Consider the following 24,682-nt stretch of genomic DNA (forward strand, 5'->3'; position numbering starts at 1 on the left):
ACGAGTATGAAGCGAGAGCCAACCAACGAGAACGTACAGGTCGCAATGGTGTGTAGTGTATGGGTCTTTGGTGACAAAACGGATGGCACTGTGATAGACTGCATCCAGTTTGTTGAGTAGAGTGTTGGAGGCTATTTTATAGATGACATCACCGAAGTTGAAGATCGGTAGGATGATCAGTTTACGAGGGTATGTTTGGCAGCATGAGTGAAGGATGCTCTGTTGCGATATAGGAAGCCGATTCTAGATTTAATTTTGGATTGGAGATGCTTAATGTGAGTCTGGAAGGAGAGTTTACAGTCTAACCAGACACCCATGTATTTGTAGTTGTCAACGTATTCTAAGTCAGAGCCGTCCAGAGTAGTGATGCTGGTAGTAATCTGTTTGTTAACTTGGCTTTCGAAGACCTTAGAAAGACAGGGTAGGATAGATATTGGTCTGTAGCAGTTTGGGTCTAGAGTGTCACCCCCTTTGAAGAGGGGGATGATCGCGGCAGATTTCCAATCTTTGGGGATCTTAGAAGATACGAATGAGAGGTTGAACAGGCTAGTAATAGGGGTTGCAACAATTTCGGCAGATAATTTTAGAAAGAGAGGGTCCAGATTGTCTAGCCCGGGTGATTGGTATGGGTCCAGATATTGCAGCTCTTTCAGAACATCAGCTATGTGGATTTGGGTGAAAGAGAAATGGTGGGGGCATTGCCGGGTTGCTGTGGAGGGTGCCGGGCAGTTGACCGGGGTAGGGGTAGCTAGGTGGAAAGCATGGCGAGCCGTAGAGAAATGCTTATTGAAATTCTCAATTATAGTGGATTTATCGGTGGTAACAGTGTTTCCTAGCCTCAGAGCAGTGGGCAGCTGGGAGGAGGTGCTCTTATTCTCCATGGACTCTACAGTGTCCCAGAACTTTTTTGAGTTAATACTACAGGATGCAAATTTCTGTTTAAGAAAGCTAGCCTTAGCTTTCCTAACTGCCTGTGTACATTTGTTCCTAACTTCCCTGAAAAGTTGCATATCACGGGGGCTATTCGATGCTAATGCAGAACGCTACAGGATGTTTTTGTGCTGCTCAAGGGCAGAGAGGTCTGGAGTGAACCAAAGACTATATCTATTCCTAGTTCAATTTTTTTTGAGTGGGGCATGCTTAAGATGGTGAGGAAGGCATTTTTAAAGAATAGCCAGGCATCATCTACTGATGGGATAAGGTCAATGTCATTCCAGGATACCCCGGCCAGGTCGATTAGAAAGACCTGCTCGCAGAATTGTTTTAGGGAGCGTTTGACAGTGATGAGGGGTGGTCGTTTGGTCGCAGACCTATTACGGATGCAGGTAACGAGGCAGTGATTGCTGAGATCTAGATTGAAAACAGCAGAGGTGTATGTGGAGGGCGAGTTAGTTACGATGACATCTATGAGGGTGCCCGTGTTTACGGATTTGGGGTTGTACCTGGTAGGTTCATTGATCATTTGTGTGAGATTGAGGGCATCAAGCTTAGATTGTCGGATGGCCGGGGTGTTAAGGATGTCCCAGTTTAGGTCACCTAGTAGCACGAGCTCAGAAGACAGATGGGGTCAATCAATTCACATATGGTATCGAGGGCACAGCTGGGGGCAGAGGGAGATCTATAGCAAGCGTCAACAGTGAGAGACTTGTTTCTGGAAAGGTTCATTTTTAGAAGTAGAAGCTCGAATTGTTTGGGTAAAGACTTGGAGATAAGTCCTGTGTATATATATTTTTTTGTATATATTTTGTATGTTTTTAACCTCAATTTCAACGTGTTTATTACCTACCTCGCTACTCTTCTACATTTGTACACACTGTACATATATTTCTTTCTAATGTGTTATTGACTGTACGTTTGTTTATGTGTAACTCTGTGTTGTTTGATTTGGTCGCACTGCTTTGCTTTATCTTGGCCAGGTCTCAGTTGTAAATGAGAACTTGTTCTCAACTGGCCTACCTGGTTAAATAAAGGTGAAATAAATAAAACAAATATTTAAAAAGTATCACTACTGTTGTTTTACATTGACAATACGTGAATAGTGGATGGTTTAAAACAGAGAACACACACACACACACAGACACACACAGACACACACACAGTCTGGTTTCTTTGTAATAGCTGTGTGTCACAATATAATGGATGCATCCTACTAGTCCCATTCATTCCCATCTTCAGCTAGCCTTTCCAAACTAACAAAGGATAGAGAACAACAGAGAAGAGACATAGACATCAATCTTCCACAGATCATCCCCAAGTACACACACACAGACACTAACAAACACACACATTAGTCCATGCACACACAGAGACATGCGCACACACACGTACAAACACAAAACTCACAGAACTCACTAACCAAAAAGATACACATAGTCACAAATAGAACTTGAAGAAAGCCTGAAATGCACACAAATAAATGAATAAAACACACACACACACACACACACACACACACACACACACACACACACACACACACACACACACACACACACACACACACACACACTCCAAGCACAAACACCACAAAGAGAGCTTATCTCCTATGCTACTCTGTTGGCTTTGTCTAGTTGAGGGAGAGAGCAAACAGAGTGAAAACAAAAGGGCAAACAAATCAGAAAGAGAAGCCATCAGCTCTTCACCATGCCTCAAAAGGGAGCAGGATTACATGGGGACGGAAGAATGAAGGAGCACTGTTACAGTCACGGGCTCTTTGATTGGCTACTAAAGGGGACACACTGAGTGGAATAGTGTGCAGCACAACGCAAACCTGCAAGGTCAGTTATCTTTAAAGCTGGCATGAGTGAGTGTTTGTGTGGGAGTGTGGTATACACACTACACTGCACACACACACACACACATGTACACACTCACGCACTCACACACTCACACACAAACGCACAAGACTCTGGCAGACCTAGCCTGTGGCTGTGTGACAGTCATTGATTAAAGACCTTGTTTAGCATGTGGCCCTCTTACATGTTGCTGTTTTACAATTGATAAGGGCTTTGTTTTTAACACACACACTGAGAGGTAGAGGCTAATTAAAAAGCTACTAACAGGTCTTTGTGGAGTTAACAGCAGTTAACTCCACTACATGTGTGCTATACCCAAACCACTTCAACCTGCTCAATACCGTACCTCTAAATTGCATTGCCACGATTGTAATTACAACAGATGCAAATGGTTGGCATTCTGGTGCATCTTCCTGTAATGTATATCACATCAGCAAAATGGGTTAGAATGGTCAAATTACAGTCATCTTACTGTGCTCCACGTGTTCTCAAAAAGCCATACTCTCATTTCCACCTGTAGAGTGAGTAAGCATTGCAGACATTGTGGAATAAATTAGAAAATAAAAGACCAAAAAATACAAAACAGAAACCTGCAATTGTGATGTGCAGTGGGACTTCTCAAAAACATCTAGTCACGACCCTGACAGAGTCAAGAAAGCTCACCGCTATACCGAAAACATCTAGTCACGACCCTGACAGAGTCAATACATCTCACCACTATACTGAAAACATCAAGTCACAACCCTGACAGAGTCAATACATCTCACCACTATACTTAAAACATCAAGTCACAACCCTGACAGAGTCAATACATCTCACCACTATACTGAAAACATCTAGTCACGACCCTGACAGAGTCAATACATCTCACCACTATACTGAAAACATCTAGTCACGACCCTGACAGAGTCAATAGATCTCACCACTATACTGAAAACATCTAGTCACGACCCTGACAGAGTCAATACATCTCACCACTATACTGAAAACATCTAGTCACAACCCTGACAGAGTCAAGACGGCTCACCACTATACTGAAAACATCTAGTCACAACCCTGACAGAGTCAATACATCTCACCACTATACTGAAAACATCTAGTCACGACCCTGAAAGAGTCAAGACGGCTCACCACTATACTGAAAACATCTAGTCACAACCCTGACAGAGTCAAGACGGCTCACCACTATACTGAAAACATCAAGTCACGACCCTGAAAGAGTCAAGACGGCTCACCGCTATACTGAAAACATCTAGTCACGACCCTGACAGAGTCAAGACGGCTCACCACTATACTGAAAACATCTAGTCACGACCCTGAAAGAGTCAAGATATCTCACCACTATACTGAAAACATCTAGTCACGACCCTGAAAGAGTCAAGACGGCTCACCACTATACTGAAAACATCTAGTCACAACCCTGACAGAGTCAAGACGGCTCACCGCTATACTGAAAACATCTAGTCACAACCCTGACAGAGTCAAGACGGCTCACCGCTATACTGAAAATATCTAGTCACGACCCTGAAAGAGTAAAGACGGCTCACCACTATACTGAAAACATCTAGAAAGACCCCGAAAGAGTCAAGATGGCTCACCACTATACTGAAAACATCTAGTCACGACCCTGTCGAGAGTCAAGACGGCTCACCACTATATTGAAAACATCTAGTCACAACCCTGAAAGAGTCAAGACGGCTCACCACTATACTGAAAATATCTAGTCACCACCCTGAACGAGTAAAGACGGCTCACCACTATACTGAAAACATCTAGTCACGACCCTGTCAGAGTCAAGAAAGCTCACAGCTATAGTAAAAAGTGCTGCTGTGATTTTTAATAACTGGTAGTGTGCATCAGAGCAGGAGAGTATGACTAGATTTCCTCCTCGAGGTGTGTAGTGCCATAACACAGGGGGAGTGCTCATTGTTGAAGTGTTTAAGTAATTCTCTCCTGCTTCCCCACTGCTTTCACAGTTCTCTCAGGTTGATTCCTAAATGTTACCCTACTCCCTTCATGGCCCTATGGGCCTATATAGGGAATAGGGTGCTATTTGGGATGTCGCCTCTGTTCTCTCTGCCAAAGGGGAACCTACTAATTATATCTAGAACCTGAACAGTCAGCAAAATTACACTACAGACATTCAGAAGTGCTGTCCCATTCACATGCCTGTGTGTCATAAAGAGATAATTGAAGTGTGTGTGTGTGTATAAGCGCATGGGCGCGCGTGTGTGTGTGCGTGCGTGTGTGTGTGTGTGTGCGTGCGTTTGCGCGTGTGTGTTTGTTCATCTGTGTCTCTCCCCCTCTCCTTTTCTCTTATTTACATTCCCTTTCACTTTCCCTCCCACATGCCTATTTTAATTATTCAGCAGTGATTAACAGTAGGCTATATAGACTCTCATCTCTCGCTGTCACCATAGGTCGATGGAAGATAACAAGGGAACATGTTAATAATGAGGGAAGAAAGAGGGATGAGAGGAAAGGAAAGGAGCAACGGAGAACAAAGTCATGTCTACCTGGAGTTTTTGTGGCATTAGCGTTTCTATGTTTTGATATAATCAGAGAATGCCCTGCAGTCTTTCTGACGGAGCGAGAGCGAGAGCAAGAGCGAGAGAGAGAGTCACTCAATTAGACCAGGTCAGCTAGCATTTTTTTAGATTGATTTTATTAGTAAATCTCACTCAGATATCTCATTAACATGAGTCATGGAAAAAATTGTAGAATTGCAGGAGACTAGCTATAAAACTGTAACAACAACATAAAAATCCCTGCCCCATGGCAAAATGTGTAGAACGTAAGGAAATTAACTTTAAAACAAAAGAAAGTCTCACTTACTATGTGAAATGAATGGACTCACAATGAAGGCATAAAGCTAAATTTACAAAGTATTATTCCAAGCATATAGGCTAACTTGCAAGACAAAGCATGAACAAAGAAATGCTTACTAAGCCAGAGGCCTAAAAGCCTAGGAAATTATAATTGATCATACAACCTTCCTCTATGGACTGGATAAAGGATGAGAAAGACCAAAGTCATTTAATTACATTTACAGTACCTTGCAAAAGTATTCATCCCCTTTGGCGTTATTCCTATTTTGTTGCATTACAACCTGTCATTTAAATAGATTTTTATTTGGATTTCATGTAATGGACATACACAAAATAGTCCAAATTGGTAAAGTGAAATGAAAAAAATAACATGTTTTATTTTTTTTTTACAATTTTACAACAGAAAAGTGGTGCGTGCATATGTATTCACCCCCTTTGCTATGAAGCCCCTAAATAAGATCTGGTGCAACCAATTACCTTCAGAAGTCACATAATTAGTTAAATAAAGTCCACCTGTGTGCAACCTAAGTGTCACATGATCTGTCACATGATCTCAGTACATATCTACATGTTCTGAAAGGCTCCAGAGTCTGCAACACCACTAAGCAAAGGGCACCACCAAGCAAGCGGCACCATGAAGACCAAGGAGTTCTCCAAACAGGTCAGGGGCAAAGTTGTGGAGAAGTACAGATCAGGGTTGAGTTATAAAAATATCAGAAACTTTGAACGTCCCACGGAGAACCATTAAATCCATTATAAAAAAAACCTGCCAAGAGAGGGCCGCCCACCAAAACTCACGGACCAGGCAAGGAGGGCATTAGTCAGAGAGGCAACAAAAAGACCAAAGACAAGCTGCAAAGCTCCACAGCGGAGCTTGGAGTATGTGTCCATAGGACCACTTTAAGCAATACACTCAACAGAGCTGGGCTTTACGGAAGAGTGGCCAGAAAAAAGCCATTGCTTAAAGAAAAAAAGAAGCAAACACATTTGGTGTTCGCCAAAAGGCATGTGGGAGACTCCCCCAAACATATGGAAGGTACTCTGGTCAGATGAGACAAAAAGGAAGCTTTTTGGCCATCAATGAAAATGCTATGTCTGACGCAAACCCAACACCTCACATCACCCAAAGAACACCATCCCCACACTGAAGCATGGTGGTGGTAGCATCATGCTGTGGGGATGTTTTTCATCGGCAGGGACTGGGAAACTGGTCAGAATTGAAGGAATGATGGATAGCGCTAAATACAGGGAAATTCTTGAGGGAAACCTGTTTCAGTCTTCCAGAGATTTGAGACTGGGACGGAGGTTCACCTTCCAGCAGGACAATGACCCTATGCATACTGCTAAAGCAACACTCTAGTGGTTTAAGGGGAAACATTTAAATGTCTTAGAATGGCCTGGTCAAAGCCCAGACCTCCATCCAATTGAGAATCTGTGGTATGACTTAAAGATTGCTGTACACCAGTGGAACCCTTCCAACTTGAAGGAGCTGGAGTTTTGCCTTGAAGAATGGGCAAAAATCCCAGTGGCTAGATGTGCCAAGCTTATAGAGACATACCACAAGAGACTTGCAGCTGTAATTGCTGCAAAAGGTAGCTCTACAAGGTATTGAGTTTGGGGGGGTGAATAGTTATTCACCCTCAAGTTTTCAATTTTTTTGTCTTCTTTCTTGTTTGTTTCATAATATTTTTTTTTGCATCTTCAAAGTGGTAGGCATGTTGTGTAAATCAAATGATACAAACCCCCCAAACATATATTTTAATTCCAGGTTGTAAGGCAACAAAATTGGAAAAATTACAAGGTCGGTGAATACTTTCGCAAGCCACTGTTTAACACCTGAATGTGTAACCTTCTCAACTGAAAACCAATGACCATTGACCAATCAAACGATACCAAGTTTACAGTGTAACCTGACCACCACGGTCCAGTATCCACAGGTTGTCACAGCATCTAATAGCATCTGTGATGGACGAGAACAATGTAAATAATTCAGAGTTCACCACAGAGATCATACATCCACATAGAGAGCATCAGAGTTATCCTCAGTGAACAACAACCACAGATATCATAAATCCACATAGAGAGCATCAGAGTTATCCTCAGTGAACAACAACCACAGATATCATAAATCCACATAGAGAGCATCAGAGTTATCCTCAGTGAACAACAACCACAGATATCATAAATCCACATAGAGAGCATCAGAGTTATCCTCAGTGAACAACAACCACAGAGATCATACATCCACATAGAGAGCATCAGAGTTATCCTCAGTGAACAACAACCACAGAGATCATACATCCACACAGAGAGCATCAGAGTTATTGTCAGCGAACAAGTTTCAGATAGATAACAGACATGGAGACTATAACATTATCACCCATTCAATAGTCAGTCCTCTGAATACGGTCACGACATGGCCTTTTGGGTGTATATTTTGCCCCCCCCCTTCTCTCTCTCTCCCACGTCAGGTTTTATAACAGTCATAAATACCTGGTAGAAAGAGTCTACCAGAACAAAGACCTTCTCTTTGTTCAAAACTCCTAATCCCCAAAATGTGAGAACTAAACAATATTTATATTTTTGAGAATGTGGGAATGGTCCGTGGACATTTAATGAACAATCCTGTCAAAGTTGTTTGATTTTGTGGCATCATGAAGGACAGGAAACACGCATAACTATATCTCTTAATATGTACATTTCCCGGCTGTCAGGTTTACATCTAAATATTGTGAAACGTATGTGATTAAACATGAAACTATTTGTGAAAGATGTAATGTGATGTTATCCTTCTAAATGAGAGTATGGATTTTCATATAAAGATTAACTAGTCAGTGGCCACACCCACGTGAGGCCAGACATCACGTTAGACGTCATAGAACCGCTCCTCTTTCCACAGACTTTAAACCCACTTCCTACAAAATATACATTAAGAAAGAGAACGACGGGACAGAGTCCCCACGTTGGAATGGCTACAATTCTACAGACCATTAGACTGTACAGCTATAGTTTTGGCTACATGGCTGGAAATGGATAAACTCTGAGACTATCGATCACTACAGAATAAGAGCAAATTCTATACGTATAATTACTAGAAAAAGCCGTAAGTCTACTACGAGAATACCGACAACCGCAGAAACATCTATTCTTTGCGACAACCATGGGTACGCCTGATATATCCGTTATGAACACAACCAGAGACTTTCTGTCAATTGAATCTCCAGCAGACGAATCGGATTCCAACAGAGAAGACAACAATGACATACGAGCGTAAATATATACATTGCAATTATTCTCGAATGAGCGGCCGTTCATGTGCAAAGGATTAGCATTTCAATTAATATAATTGTAGACTGTGTGTAGTGAATTACTTTTGTCTTCCCCGCCCTTTCTCAAACCCCACCCTTTCCTTTGTCTACCAAGCCATCATATCGGCTTCATCCGATACAGACTTTTTCGTTGTATCATGTAGTAACCCAAATATCTACTGTTTGTTTGTTATGTAATTCTGTGTGATTATTTAGTTAGTTAGTAAATAAATAATTAAGTGATTTAGGCTAGGGTTCATGCAGATATACAAGGGCTTTCCGACATTCAATAATGAGAACTGATGAGGTAATAATAATACATTCATGAGAATGACTGTAATTGATCAGATATTAAAATATCTGAAGAGTTATATTCAGAAAATTATAACTCTGTATATCTCAACATTATCCGTGGTGCCCCGAGTTATTTAATGTTTAGATGATTTGTTTAATTACTTAATAATTAAACCTAGAGAACTGATTTGATATAAACAAGTCTTCACATTTAATGATAGTCCAGACGTGACAATACTTTAAGAGAGAAATACATTTTGGCCCCTAGGAGATCAAAGCTTGGCTAGTCCTTTGTGTTACCTGTGTTCCTGGACCATTTTCCATGAAGCTCCATGTGACAGCGAGCACATCCATTAGGACTAAGCCTACAGTAGCTTTTGACCCGTAGGCCTCTGGTCAAAAGTAATGCACTATATAGGGAATAGGGTGCCATTTGTGACATTTATAGGTCCTCCCCGTGCAGTGTGTCGTTGTCAGTGTTACTAGCTAGCAGCCCTTCTACTCTCTCACTCTCCCTGAGCTGCTTAACAGAGCACTCAATGACAATGACTCCAAAACTAAGGCCACTGATTTAGTACCACACAATACTGCCTTTTCAAATGCAGTGTCAGATCATGCCTTCTTATACGCCTCACATTGATTTGTTGAGAGGGAAACAGGCCTCGTTGTGCTCCCAGCGAGGGGATCAAATAAACAAACAAAAGAGCAGAAATCAATAGGTCTCCAACTACATTTAATTTCATAGGTAGATAAATAGATAGACTTAGAGTGGAGACAGATACAGACAGAAGGACGGACGGACGGACAGGTAGAGACAGAAAGATAGGCAGACAGACACAGGCAAACATACAGATACAGGCAGACAGACAGGTATAGTCAAACAGACAGGTACAGGCAGACAGACAGATGCAAGCAGACAGACAGGTATAGTCAAACAGGCAGGTATAGGCAGACAGACAGATACAAGCAGACAGACAGGTATAGTCAAACAGACAGGTACAGGCAGACAGATAAAAGCAGACAGACAGGTATAGTCAAACAGGCAGGTATAGGCAGACAGACAGATACAAGCAGACAGGCAGGTACAGTCAGACATACAGGTACATGCAGCGAGACAGAGCTGCAAGCTTCACATTTAGGTTATTATTTCTGATTAGAACCGACCACTGAAATTACCCCTCGATCACATTCAAGTGCTCTTTGAAACACACCGTTTCATGACCCTCAAAGCCACACACACACACACACACACACACACACACACACACACACACACACACACACACACACACACACACACACACACACACACACACACACACACACACACACACACACACACACACACACACACACACACACCACACGCACACACATGAACGCACAAAGACACACAAACACAAAAGGACACACACAAATATGACACCCCCCCGAACACACTCACTCACACACACACACACACACGCACACATATTCACACACTCGCCTTTCCAACCCACATGATCCCTGGGGATGAAAGGTGTGTCCAATCCCTTGCTGAAGCAATGATTTGAGCGCAGTGAGAGAAATGGATTAGGTGTATGGGGGTGGACAGGGCCAGGGAGGAAATGAAAAGAATAGCAGCACATGCATGGAGGTTAGTTCCCTGGACAACAGTGATCAATAAAACATTAAATGATCGCAGGACGGGGAACAAGATGCCATAGCCATCTGGAACTGACTGGTTATGAAATGAATCAATTTGAGATAACCTCTGCAGAAATGCATCAAGTAGAATAACAGGAAGCAACAGGAGTGCTGTATCGTAGCCTAAAGAGTAAACAACTGGTTATGGTATCATCTATTTTGTTATGGTTCTACTGGTATGGTATAATATTGGTTAAGGTATGAATCAATTTCAAAGGTTCACTGCATAAATACAGTGGTTTATGAAAGTATTCATCCTCCTTGGCATTTTTCCTATTTTGTTGTCTTACAATCTGGAATTTAATAGATTTCATAGATTTTTTAGGGGGGTTGTGTAATTTGATTTACACAACATGCCTACCACTTTGAAGATGCAAAATATTTTTTATTGTGAAACAAACAACAAATAAGACAAAAAAAACTGAAAACGAGCGTGCATAACTATTCACTAAACTCAATACTTTGTAGAGCCACCTTTTGTAGCAATTACAACTGCAAATATCTTGGGGTATGTCTCTATAAGCTTGGCACATCTAGCCACTGGGATTTTTAAGTCATACCACAGATTCTCAATTGGATTGAGGTCTGGGCTTTGACCAGGCCATTCTAAGACATTTAAATGTTTCCCCTTAAACCACTAGAGTGTTGCTTTAGCAGTATGCATAGGGTCACTGTCCTGCTGGAAGGTGAACCTCCGTCCCAGTCTCAAATCTCTGGAAGACTGAAACAGGTTTCCCTCAAGAATTTCCCTGTATTTAGCGCCATCCATCATTCCTTCAATTCTGACCAGTTTTCCAGTCCCTGCTGATGAAAAACATCCCCACAGCTTGATGCTGCCACCACCATGCTTCATTGTTGAGATGGTGTTGTCTGGGTGATGTGAGGTGTTGGGATTGTGTCAGACATAGCATTTTCCTTGATGGCCAAAAAGGAACATTTTTGTGTCATCTGACCAGAGTACCTTCTTCTATATGTTTGGGGAGTCTCCCACATGCCTTTTGGCGAACACCAAATGTGTTTGCTTATTTTTTTCTTTAAGCAATGGCTTTTTTCTGGCCACTCTTAGTTGGTTCTACTCCTATCTCCGCTGTGGAGCTTAGCAGCTCCTTCAGGGTTATCTTTGGTCTCTTTGTTGCCTCTCTGATTAATGCCCTCCTTGCCTGGTCCGTGAGTCTCTTTTCAGGTCTGTTATGGTGCCAAATTCTTTAAATTTTTTTGTAATGAATTTAACAGTGCTCCGTTGGATGTTCAAAGTTTCTGATATTTTTTTATAACCCAACCCTGATCTGTACTTCTCCTATTTGTCCCTGACCTGTTTGGAGAGCTCCTTGGTCTTCATGGTGCCGCTTGCTTGGTGGTGCCCCTTGCTGAGTGGTGTTCAAGACTCACGGGCCTTTCAGAACAACTGTATATATACTGAGATCATGTGACAAATCATGTGACACTTAGATTGCATACATGTGGACTTTATTTAACTAATTATGTGACTTCTGAAGGTAATTGGTTGCACCAGATCTTATTTAGGGGCTTCATAGCAAAGGGGGTGAATACATATGCACGCACCACTTTTCTGTTTTTTGTTTTTCATTAAAAAAAAATGTTTTTCATTTCACTTCTCCAGTATTGACTATTTTGTGTATGTCCATTACATGAAATCCAAATACAAATCTATTTAAATTACAGGTTGTAATACAACAATATAGGAAAAACGACAAGAGGGATAAATACTTTTGCAAGGCACTGTAGATAAACAACTACAACAATGGACAATAGCCTTTTATGCTGACATAAAGAGGACACAAACTACATTGTTAGGGAGTTAAGGTTATGGTTTAAATCCACTTGAGGGGCCCAATGCAACCTCTAAGTCAAACGGATACAGCTCCCGTAACTGCAAGCAACAGAGATTATGGAGTATGTTGCCATTTTGATTACAGAGTGTGATGCCGTCTGTTAGCTGTCTGTCAAACTGAGCAAAAGTGAAACCAAAAGCAACCTCTCAAAATGAACCTTACTTAGCACTGGGATTGGAGCTGTACGGCTCGGTTTTAGCCCATCATCCCCCGTCCCCAACACCCTAGCACATTGTGAGCCTACCAGATGGCAACATGCATTCGTGTTGCCCCTCGTGAACATTGGAAATTGGCAAGGAAATAAAATGACTAGCCATCACTCAGCTTCAACATTGTAATAACACCTTGACAGCCCATAATCCACTGGAGCTTGGGCTGGGGCCTCTCCACTCATCAACAGCTACAGGAACATGTTGCATTTACTGTATCTACGAAGGAGAGGACAATAAATATATGGTATTTCTGTATATACCAGAGAGATGACATCCATATATGGTAGTACTGTATCTACCACAGAGAGGACATCCATATATGGTATTACTGTATATACCACCGAGAGGACATCCATATATGGTATTACTGTATATACCACAGAGAGGACATCCGTATATGGTATTACTGTATATACAACAGAGAGGACATCCATATATGGTATTACTGTATATACCACAGAGAGAACATCCATATATGGTATTACTAAATATATCACAGAGAGGACATCCATATATGGTATTACTGTATACACAACAGAGAAGACATCCATATATGGTATTACTGTATATGCCACAGAGAAGACATCCATATATGGTAGTGCAGTACATATCACAGAGAAGACATCCATATATGGTATTAGGGTTATTATTCCATTAGAAGAACTCTATGCGTACTCCAACAAAGTCATGACCTGGGTCAATAGCTGATATCCTGAAAGAGATCCAGATACACAAGAGATTCGGAAGAGATAAGCGAGAAAGGAGAGAGGAGTGTGAGATAGAGCAGAGGGATGAAGGGATGGAGGGATGTGAGAGAATAGCAAAGTTGATAAAGAAGGTTGTTTATCGGGGTGCTCCAATGAAAAAGTCTTCTCATGTAAGTATAGGTTATAAAAAGTCCTCATATGTTGCCATTGAAAATCACTGTGAGATATGCATGTCAGCCTTGCGTGGTCTCATCCTTTACATGGCGCACTCACTCCATAGAATCCATTCTATTCTAGTTCATTCATTATGGTAGTGTGATTCACGTGGTTCACTTACAATGGCTCTAGTGTAAAGCATTGTACATACAGTACCACTCACAATGGTGCACTTGAAACCTATAACATTAGACCAGAGAAGTGGAGACATTGCTACAGGCTGCGGAAAGATGTAAATGTGTAGCTGAAAGTATTGTCCTGTGCTTCAACCCTCTGGTCCTTGAACCAGCACAGATCCAATGGCTAAACCCCACACTCACGCATACACATATGTACGTACGCATGCTACAAAAACAGCCTAGAAACAGTATGTCTGCCGTCTGAAATGGCACTCTCTTCCCTTTATACTGTCCTCCTTTCGACCAGAGTCCTATTCCACGCACAAACTGTCCCCATAGAACAACCCTTTAAACAAACCTTTTTGGTTTCATCTAGAACCATTTCCACACAGGGTCCACACAGGGTTCTACATGGAACCCAAAAGGGTTCTACCTGGAACCAAAAAGGATTCTCCTATTGTGACAGCCGAAGAACCTTTTTGTAACCCTTTTTTCTAAGAGTGCACTACAGGGGCGTGCTCTGGTCAAAATAAGTGTACTTATAGGGAAAAGGGTACCATTTGCATTGCACTCTGAATCAAAATTGTAATCCCATCAGTGCTATACCCTCAGGTTTGGGCTTTTCAAGATGTTGCAGCTTTACCGTTGAGTGAAACCTCAATACCATCACTAAACGCCGAGGGGGACTTGATTCCACCTTACATGGCTCAGGTTAGTTTTGAATTGGGCCCAAAATGTAATGGATATTTTCTGCTCCACATTTAACACTGCACCTTTGGCTGTCAGGGCAATAGCTCTCAAATATTCCAGCTAAGAGCCCTTGAAAAAGAGTTACATAACAACTTGGTTTCTGATGTGTGATTGCTCTTGGCATGTTGAGAGAGAGAGAGAGAGAGAGAGAGAGAGAGAGAGAGAGAGAGAGAGAGAGAGAGAGAAGAGAGAGATATAGAAAGATATAGAAAGAGTGAGAGATAGAGAGATATAGAAAGAGTGAGAGATAGAGAGATATAGAAAGAGTGAGAGATAGAGAGAGAAAGAGTGAGAAGAGAGAGATACAAAGAGTGAGAGAGAAAGAGTGAGAGAGAGAGATACAAAGAGTGAGAGAGAGAGATACAAAGAGTGAGAGAGAGAGATACAAAGAGTGAGAGAGATACAAAGAGTGAGAGAGAAAGAGTGAGAGAGAGAGAAGAGAAAGAGAGAGAGAGAGAGAGGAGGAAGATAGAGGAGGGCAATTAACTACAATTTAAGCTTAGAGTGATAGCAGTTGTCATAAAGAGAAAATCGATGTTTGCACCTGCATGCATAATATATGCACAAGCTGTGAGTAAGGTTTCCAGATTCTATTTGGGGGAGAGAAAGCATGTGTGTGTGTGTGTGTGTGTGTGTGTGTGTGTGTGTGTGTGTGTGTGTGTGTGTGTGTGTGTGTGTGTGTGTGTGTGTGTGTGTGTGTGTGTGTGTGTGTGTGTGTGTGTGTGTGTGTGTGTGTGTATTGTACTTTAGGTGGAGGGGGCAATAGATGTAAATGATATATGTTTGGCCTTGGAAGCAACAATGTTAAAAGCTGTTAATAGATTTGCATTGAGAAAAAGAGAGGGAAGGAAGGGAAAGAGAGAGGGAGGAGGAGGAGAGGAAGAGAGGGTAATGGCTTCGACAGTGGATTAAAGCAGGCATTTCCTCATTAATAAAGCATTAAGGGTAGATTTAGGAACAAGCCTTTAACAGTTCTAGCCATTTTCCCCTCTTATATCTGTCTCTCTTCCTCTTTCCTCCTCTCTCTATCTCTCTATCCTCCTATACTCTCTCAATTCAATTCATTTCAAAGGGCTTTATTGGTATGGGAAACATATGTTAACGTTACCGAAGCAAGTGAAATACATAATAAACCAAAGTTAAATAAACCGTTTAAAATGAACAGTAAACATTACAAATGTCTCTCTCTGTCTCCCCTCTCTCTCTCTCTCTCCTCTCTCTCCTCTCCCTCCTCTCTCTCCTCTGTATCTCTCTCTCTCCTCTCTTTCTCTGTCGCTCTCTTCTGTCTCCAATCTTTTCTCTCTGTCTCCTCTCTCTCCTCTCTCTCTCTGTATCTCTCTCTCTCCTCTGTCTCCTATCCTCTTTGTCTCTGTCTTCTCACTCTATTTCTCCATCTCTCTCATTCTCTCTCTTTCATTCTCTCTCGCTGTCATCTTGTCTCCCTTCATAGCTAGTTTTGGGGAGGAAGGAAATGAAAGGCTCTGTGTTAAATAAGCAGGCAGACACTCCATTTTGGCTCCGGAGATACTCCATTAGGGCTCAGAGTGCATTTGGTTTCCGCAGTGGATGCACAAATATAATAAGCACTGGAGTCGGGTGGGGAAATGGAGCAGATTGAACATATATGTGTCCAGGTATTGAGATGGACAAAAATTCCTCTTCACTAAATTACCCGTATCCTCCCCTGCCACTTTGTCTAAATATATATTGTACACCCAGGCTAAAGTGTACACACGCACACACACACACACACACACACACACACACACACACACACACACACACACACACACACACACACACACACACACACACACACACACACACACACACCCCTTACCGTGGTGTATTTTGTCTGCGAGTGCTTGTGTGCTCGTCTATCAGTCAACTTATGAACAGAACTGGATTTATGGATTTAAACACAGAGGGAGATCATCAGAGCATTACAATGGAGACAACAGCATAGCAGTAGAGCAATATACTGTAGGAGCTATAGTAATAGACCTAAGGTATTCTCTACAGCAGTATGCATATGCAACTGAAGCATTATGGAATTTTACAGGCAGGGAACCATGTCACTTATGTATGGATAGTATGATGCCACTAAACAGGAAGGATATTACCTTTAGCCACGGGTCATGTTCAGCGGGGAACAACTTAACAAAACGCTATGCAACAAAACATTGAAATTAGCATTCTTATTGATCAGGTCAAGGTCAAGTAGCTTCTTAGGAAAGGTCAATTTCCCAAGCAAGAATTGTATTAGGACTGTCTGGGAATGGTCTGAATGGATAGGGGAACGACAGATAATTAGTTGTTATTGGCAAATAGGTTTGGAACTCTCTTTCTTTTTGGTCAACAGGTTGTTATCAATAAAGCGTCACAATAAGGTGCAGAGCATTCTATATGCCTTCTGGGGGCAACAAGACCCTCAGCTCCACTATAACCATTGACAACTGTGTGCTGTTTTCAAGGGATTGTTAAATACATGTTAACTAGGCTGCTTGGTTGTAATATCATCACCTCTTGAAGAGCATAGTCAGAACAGCTCATTTTGTATTATTCCATGCAAAACAATTGCGCACATTTAGCTCTATCATCAGAGTTACAGGCCAACAGCAAGTAACTACATGCTTTTCAGTAAACATCAATTAATCATGTTATTGGTCACCATTAATTGGATATTTGAGTGATATCAAATAAAAGTGAACTATACATATGAGGAGTTTAGGTTAATTTTCCATCATTTGTCTTACTACTAACTGTTAGCGGATATTAACAATGTTTACTTTGCAAGCTACTCCAACCAACGTAGGCCTACCTAGCAAAATTAGCTAACGTTTCCTTTTCAACATTGTGTTTAAGATGCAAAATGCTGCTGACAGACATGATAGGATACTTTGATTGATGGACCACGTCAAATTGACTGGCTAGCTAATAACAGATAAAGGTCAATGTGGCTAGTTAACAAGCTAACGTTCAGGGGATAGACGGCTATATTCAAATATTGTTTGACTCGCTTGCCATCTATAGTGGTGATGACAGTAGTCTGACTGACAATTTTACCAGGACGAGGACTTGCCCATGATAAGCTCTTTCCAAAAGCCTAATCTCTGTGGAACCAAGCTAAATGACACATGTTGTTTGCTTAGCTAGCTAGCCACATGCCAAATGGATAGGCTAGCCTAACCACAAGAGGTTGGTGGCAACTTAATTGGGGAGGACCAGCTCGTGGTAATGGCTGGAGGGGAATAGGTGGAATGGTATCAAATACATAAAACTCATGGTTTGATGCCATTCCAATTGCTCCGTTTCAGCCATTATTATGAGCCGTTCTCCCCTCAGAAGCCTGCACTGACCCTCACGTATCTGAAAATACATGATCAGTTGATATTTACTGATCATGAAAAGCATGCAGTTACTAGCTGTATAACTGATGATAGAGCTAAATGTGGAATATTTGGAAATGTGTAGTTCTGACTATGATCTTCAAGACGTGATATTAAATCCAAATAGTTAAAACAGTTATTTAACAATCCCTTGAAAAGGGCACGTAGTTGTTAATGGTTTGAGCGGAGAAATGTAACACTATTGTGACGTTTTATTGATAACAACCCATAATGAATTTACCGCATGGTGATGTCACCATAGAAGACCAAAACTTCGTCCCACCAAAACAGGCAGAAATCTTTCAAACAGTTCTTACACTAAAAGGGCATTATCATATTTTTCAAAATGTTACAGTATTATTCCAACCTCATAGTGTGGAAATATATTTAAAACACAGGAAAATAACGTTCTTGACTGCACTGAAATATTTACCCGTTTCATACCTGTTGGACATGACCCATGATGATGGAAACAGATGGAGCATCCTTCCCACCTCTCACTTTGGGTCTAACTCTACACAGCTCTCCATATCCTCATCCTAACCACCTCCTCTATACAGTGTATGTTCCACACATCTGTTAGGCACAGCCCCTACATGTTGCACGCGCCGTGGACACTATCTTCCAATCCCTTCTTCAAAAAATCCTCCTGTCCCCATCTCCCTGATTTCCTCTTCTCCTCCACCCTACATCCCCCCTCACCCCCCTCTTCTTTTCCTCAATCTTCCTCTCTCAATCTAAATAATCCGTCCATAATATATATATTGCCTTCGGAAAGTATTCAGACCCCTTGACTTTTTTCACATTTTGTTATGTTACTGCATTATTCTAAAATGGATTACATTGGGGTTTTTCCTTCATCAATCTACACACATTACAAAAACAGGTTTTTAACGGAAATATAACATTTACATAGGTATTTAGACCATTTACTCAGTACTTTGTTGAAGCATCTTTGGCAGCTATTATCAATCAATCAATCAATCACATTGATTTATAAAGCTCTTTTTACATCAGCAGATGTTACAAAGTGCTATACAGAAACCCAGCCTAAAAACCCAAACAGCAAGCTATTCAGATGTAGAAGCACGGTGGCTATTCAAAACTCCCTAGAAAGGCAGGAACCTAGGAGGAAACCTAGAGGGGAACCAGGCTCTGAGGGGTGGCCAGTCCTCTCTGGATGTAGAGATAGAGATTATAACAGCACATGGCCATTTAAGGTTGACTTCGAGTGTCCCATGTGTAGAATTTCCACGACAATACCATGAAGTCAAAATAACTGTCCGTAGACTCAGCTTTGAGCTGGCGGTCCAACCAAACTGAGCAACCGGGCGAGAAGGGCCGTGGTCAGTGAGGTGATCAAGAACCCAATGGCCACTCTGACAGAACTACAGAGTTCCCTGGCTAAGATTGGAGAACCTGCCTGAAGGACAACATTCTTTACAGTACTTCACCAGTCTGGGCTTTTTTAGTAGAGTAGCAAGACGGAAGCCACCCCTGATAAAAAGGCACATGACAGCATGTCTGAAGTTTACAAAAAGACACATGAAAGACAGGCAAAAGATTCTGTGGTTGGATGAGACAAAAGTTTTACTCTTTGGCCTGAATGCAAAGCGACGTTCAGGAGAAACCAGGTACAGCTCATCACCCGTCTTACAAAATTCCATATCGTGAAGCAAGGTGGTGGCAGCATCATGCTACAGGGATGCTTTTCATAGGCAGTTAGTGACTGGAAAACTGGTGAGGATAGAGGGAACAATACATGGAGCCAAATTAAGGCAACTCCTTGATGAGAACCTTGATTCAGAGTGCAAATTACCTTAAACTGGAGCGAAGATTTATGTTCCAACAGGACAATAACCCCAAACATACAACCAAAGCAATAGTGTAATCGCTGCCAAAGGAGCTTCGACAAAGTATTGACTCAGGGGTGTGAATACTTATGGAATGAGATATTTCTTTATTTAAGTTTCAATAAATGTGCTAGATTCGTTTGCTGGCAGCTCATGTGTAGGTATCTCTATATGTGTGCTTGCATGCGTGTGTGCGTGTGTGCATGTGTGTGTGTACATGTTTCTATGATTTTTTGTATTTGTGTGTGGCTCCGTGTTTGTGTGTGATGACTTGAGCGTGTGTATGTGTGTGTGTTTTTGAAGTCTGGTAATTGGTTTTTAAAATAGAACTAGGAGATGGTTGCCAGTTTTTCCACTTCCGAGGGACAGGGTTCCATGACGGGAGACACAAATCCCCAACTCTGATTCAGACGGGATATTGTTTCACGGGCCGTTTGGTGTATAGAGATGATAGTGATGCCGCAGGCAGAAGTGTTTTCATTTTAAGTAATATCCCTGTTCTGCTATTGTAAACAGAAGGATGATCATTGAGAAAATGACAAGGCTTTGCCTCCTGTCATTTCTCGGTCTGTTTTCTCCCTCTTTTCGCTTCCGCTCTTCTCTACAAGCTCTCTCCCTCTCTCTCTCTGTTTCTCTCGCTCTCACACCTTCTGTTTAAAAAAAACAGATTAACTGTTAATTTACAAACATAAATATATTCATTCTTTTCTGCTTTTGACTTGTATGACAAAGAGAGAAGAAACCTATTTGCTTTGGCAACACACACCTTATAAGTTATTTAAATAGGGCCTTGTCCATTCGGATTGTTTTATACAGTTCAATCTAGCTTCAACCCCCCAAAAATACAGCATTTTCATACATTTCTGAATTTCCTACACTTCTGTTATCATTTCCACACTGTGCCACACAGGGCTACATGATATCAACAAACAATCTAGGTCTAGTTTATTGGTGAACTTTTGGAATCATGGAAATATAATCATTATTGATAGTTGGAATATAGTGGCAGCACTCTGAATGCATTGTTGTTTTAAATTACAACAAATGAATAAGCCAGGGAGGAATTATTGCGACAGGGTTGGAACCAAAGTGCTGGTAAGTGTTTCCCAAGGGACCCTATACAATGTTACATTACATGTTTTCTCATGTAGATAGCTCTCTAGCCAACATATTCATGCTTAGCCTACTCCCTCTCTGATGTAGAAGATACCGTTGGACAAACAACATGCTGATCTAGGACAACAACAGGTCTGGTATCAGGCTGTACTAGCTAGCTACGTTTGCTCTGACTCTGACTACATTTAGCTAGCTTACTAGTGATTAGCATTAGCAACTAACACAATTTATTTTAGCCACAACATCCTAATAAAAGACCAACTAGCAGCTTGCAGACAGTGAGATAGCTACAAAAACGAATACTATAAATCAGAGAAGGCTGGTGTGAGGAGCTATAGGAGAAGGGTCTCATTGTAATGGCTGGAATGGAATGAGTGGAACGGTATCAAACATATAAAAAACACGTCTCACTCCGTTCCATTAATTCCATTCCAGCTATTACAATGAGCCTGTCCTCCTAAAGCTCCCCCCACCAGCCTCCACTGGTGTATTTATAGAAAGGTGTCACCAACATCTTGTTGCGTTTGACCATGTAGACTGCAGAGTGAATGGCAAATAAAGTGCTCGTGACTCCCTGGTCGAGCAACAACATGTTGAGCAACAGGGGGCAGGGCTTGGTGTGGGAAGCGGCATGCAGGAGGACAGAGAGCGATGCAACTTGCAAGTAGCAGGGTTTGGGAGTTACTGATTACATGATCAGTTACATGAAATCTGATTACAAAATATCTTTAACCGTAATCAGTTACGTTACCAGCAAAAATATTGTAATGAGAATAGAGATACTTTTGAAAAACTAGATGATTACTTCTTGGATTACTTTTTAATTCTGAAAGGATGTTTGCAATAAATAAATACATGATTTTTAATTCAGCGTTGAAAAAAGGTGCATGTTTAAGTTTGTTTCACATGAGTGAGTCTGAATACAATTCAGAGACCACTATGATGATATACCAAATGCATTTGATGGATCCTTTTGGTTTTCTTCTAATGCCTCTTAAGGATCTGCCCCTTTCTTTCAATTTCGCCTAAAATGACATGCCCAAATCTAACTGCCTGTAGCTCAGGACCTGAAGCAAGGATTTGCATATTCTTTTATTTATTTATTTATTTTAACCTTAATTTAACCAAGAAGGGCTTATTGAGATTTGAAATCTTGTCCTGGCCAAGATAGGCAGCACCAAGTCATTACACAATTGCAGACAGACAACATGAAAAACTACAAGTAATCTAGTAAAAACCATAGAATTCACAAGAGTATAACAAAATCATAAAACAGCAAATTAAACACCAGTTTAAAAGTATTTTGTAAGGCATTCCAAGCCGATGGCAGTACATAAAAGCCCTTTTACCAAATTCAGTTCGGACATTTAGAATAGTTAGCAGGATAAAGTCCTGCCAACGAAGAGAGTACCCACCACATTCTTGATACCATTTGAAAGGAAACACATTGAAGTTTGCGGAAATGTGAAATGAATGTAGGAGAATATAACACATTAGATCTGGTAAAAGATAATACAAAGAAAAAAACATGTACAAATAATTTTTTTCTTCATTTTTTTGTATTTTCTTGTATCATCTTGGCCTTTCTCTTGAAATGCAAGAGAAAGGCCTTAATTTATTATTCCAGCCCAGACACAATTTAGATATTGGCCACTAGGTGGCAGCACAGTAAGTGGATTGCAGCGGATTGCAAATCTGTTCAAAATGTTGTATCAAGACTGCCCAAATGTGCCTAGTTAGTTTATTAATACCTTTTCAAGTACATAACTGTGCACTCTCCTCAAACAGTAGCATGGTATTATTTCACTGCAATAGCTACTGTAAATTGGACAGTACGGTTAGATTAACAAGAATTTAAGCTTTCTGCCAATATCAGATATGTCTATGTCCTGGGAAATGTTCTTGTTACTTACAACCTCATGCTAATCGCATTAGCCTACGTTAGCTCAACCGTCCCGTGGGGGACCCAACGATCCTGTGTTAAGAAGAAAGTCATGTAAAATTAATGGAAAGTAATCAGATTACGTCACTGAGTTTGGGTAATCCAAAAGTACATAACTGATTACTATTTTGGATGGGTAATTAGTAACTGTAACAGAATCTATTTAGAAAGTTACATGCCCAATCCTGGCAAGTAGCAAATGGAGTAAACTATAAAAACTGACATAACACGCACCGGAGTTGCTTTTTACATTTAACAAACCAAACATTGAAATACCATTGTAGAACAACCATCAAGTAAAAACCCAAACCGGAATGTGCATCAATACCAGTATATAGCAAAAATATACCACCCAGCCCTAACATCACTACAGAGTATTACAAAGCAGTTTGACATCTCCCTTTGATGGCTTTGCCCATGTCTGAAGAGGATTTATTTCTATGTTTCCCAACTCATTTTCTATGCAATTTAACCCGGCCACATGGTTCATGGGTCCTGTTTGGCTCGTTTGGTAGAGCATGGCACTTGCAACACCAGGATTGTAGGTTCAATTCCTATAGCGGATGGCCTTTTTCAGATTGTAATGTTATATTGTATTTAAATCTAGTTAAAGAAAGGTTAAAACAAATATATATATATATATATATATATATATATATATATATATATATATATATTGTAAGGATATGGAACATGGCCAGTACTAAAGTGCATCAAAGCAGCAGTGCTGATCTAGGATCAGTTTAGACTTTTAGATTAAAATAATCTCCACTCCTACTTTGTGATGCTTTGTGTGCCCAACACTTTTCATGAACTTTAAAATATTGACCTGAGCAGAACCATAGGTTTGCATTAAAACCACACTGACCACCAACCATCTTCTCCTTTCAGTATTTATATTTTGTTATAGCAGCAATCAGCAGTTGAAACTATAACAAAGAGTGATCCCCGCCCCTGTTTCTGTAAAAAGCTTATAACTGGAGAAGTGTCATAGACCGACCTTGAGTATTGATTCAAGGACTGACCATCGTGATATCAAAATGATAGTTTTAACCATGTTTTTTTTACTTGATCTTTGCTTACAAACATTGGAGCAAAACAAGCTTATTTAGTGTTCTGATGGGGTATGACAGTTGAAGTTCTATTCTTCAAGAATCAAAGGGTACATATACATAATTTATAAGACCAAAAATGGATGTATCAACTGCAGATTGACTCTGGTCCAGGAGAGCTACAGGGTCTGCACATTCCAGCCCCTCTCTTTCACACCTGCTTCAGCTAATCATAATAATCATGATATTCATGGTAATCAGCTATTGAATTAGATACATATTGATGCTGTCACTCGTTTCCATTTTCCAACAAATAAACCAAAACTCCAATAACACCAAAATAGAACTCTTGATCCACTGGGCGGTTTATTTTTCATAATTCATCTGCAGAGAAATGGCGGTTGTTTCGGTGATTGAAAAGCTGCGTTGCCGTGACAATTAATGCTGGATCTGGGTGGTTTACTTTATTTGTTTAACACATTGTTAATGAGCTTGCAGGCATGGAAACATGAGTATTCAACAGCAGGAGACTCAGTCTCTAATTTGGGCTGCAGATGCAGAA

The sequence above is a fragment of the Salmo salar genome, chromosome ssa14 (assembly GCF_905237065.1).
Source record: "Salmo salar chromosome ssa14, Ssal_v3.1, whole genome shotgun sequence".
NCBI lineage: Eukaryota > Metazoa > Chordata > Actinopteri > Salmoniformes > Salmonidae > Salmo > Salmo salar.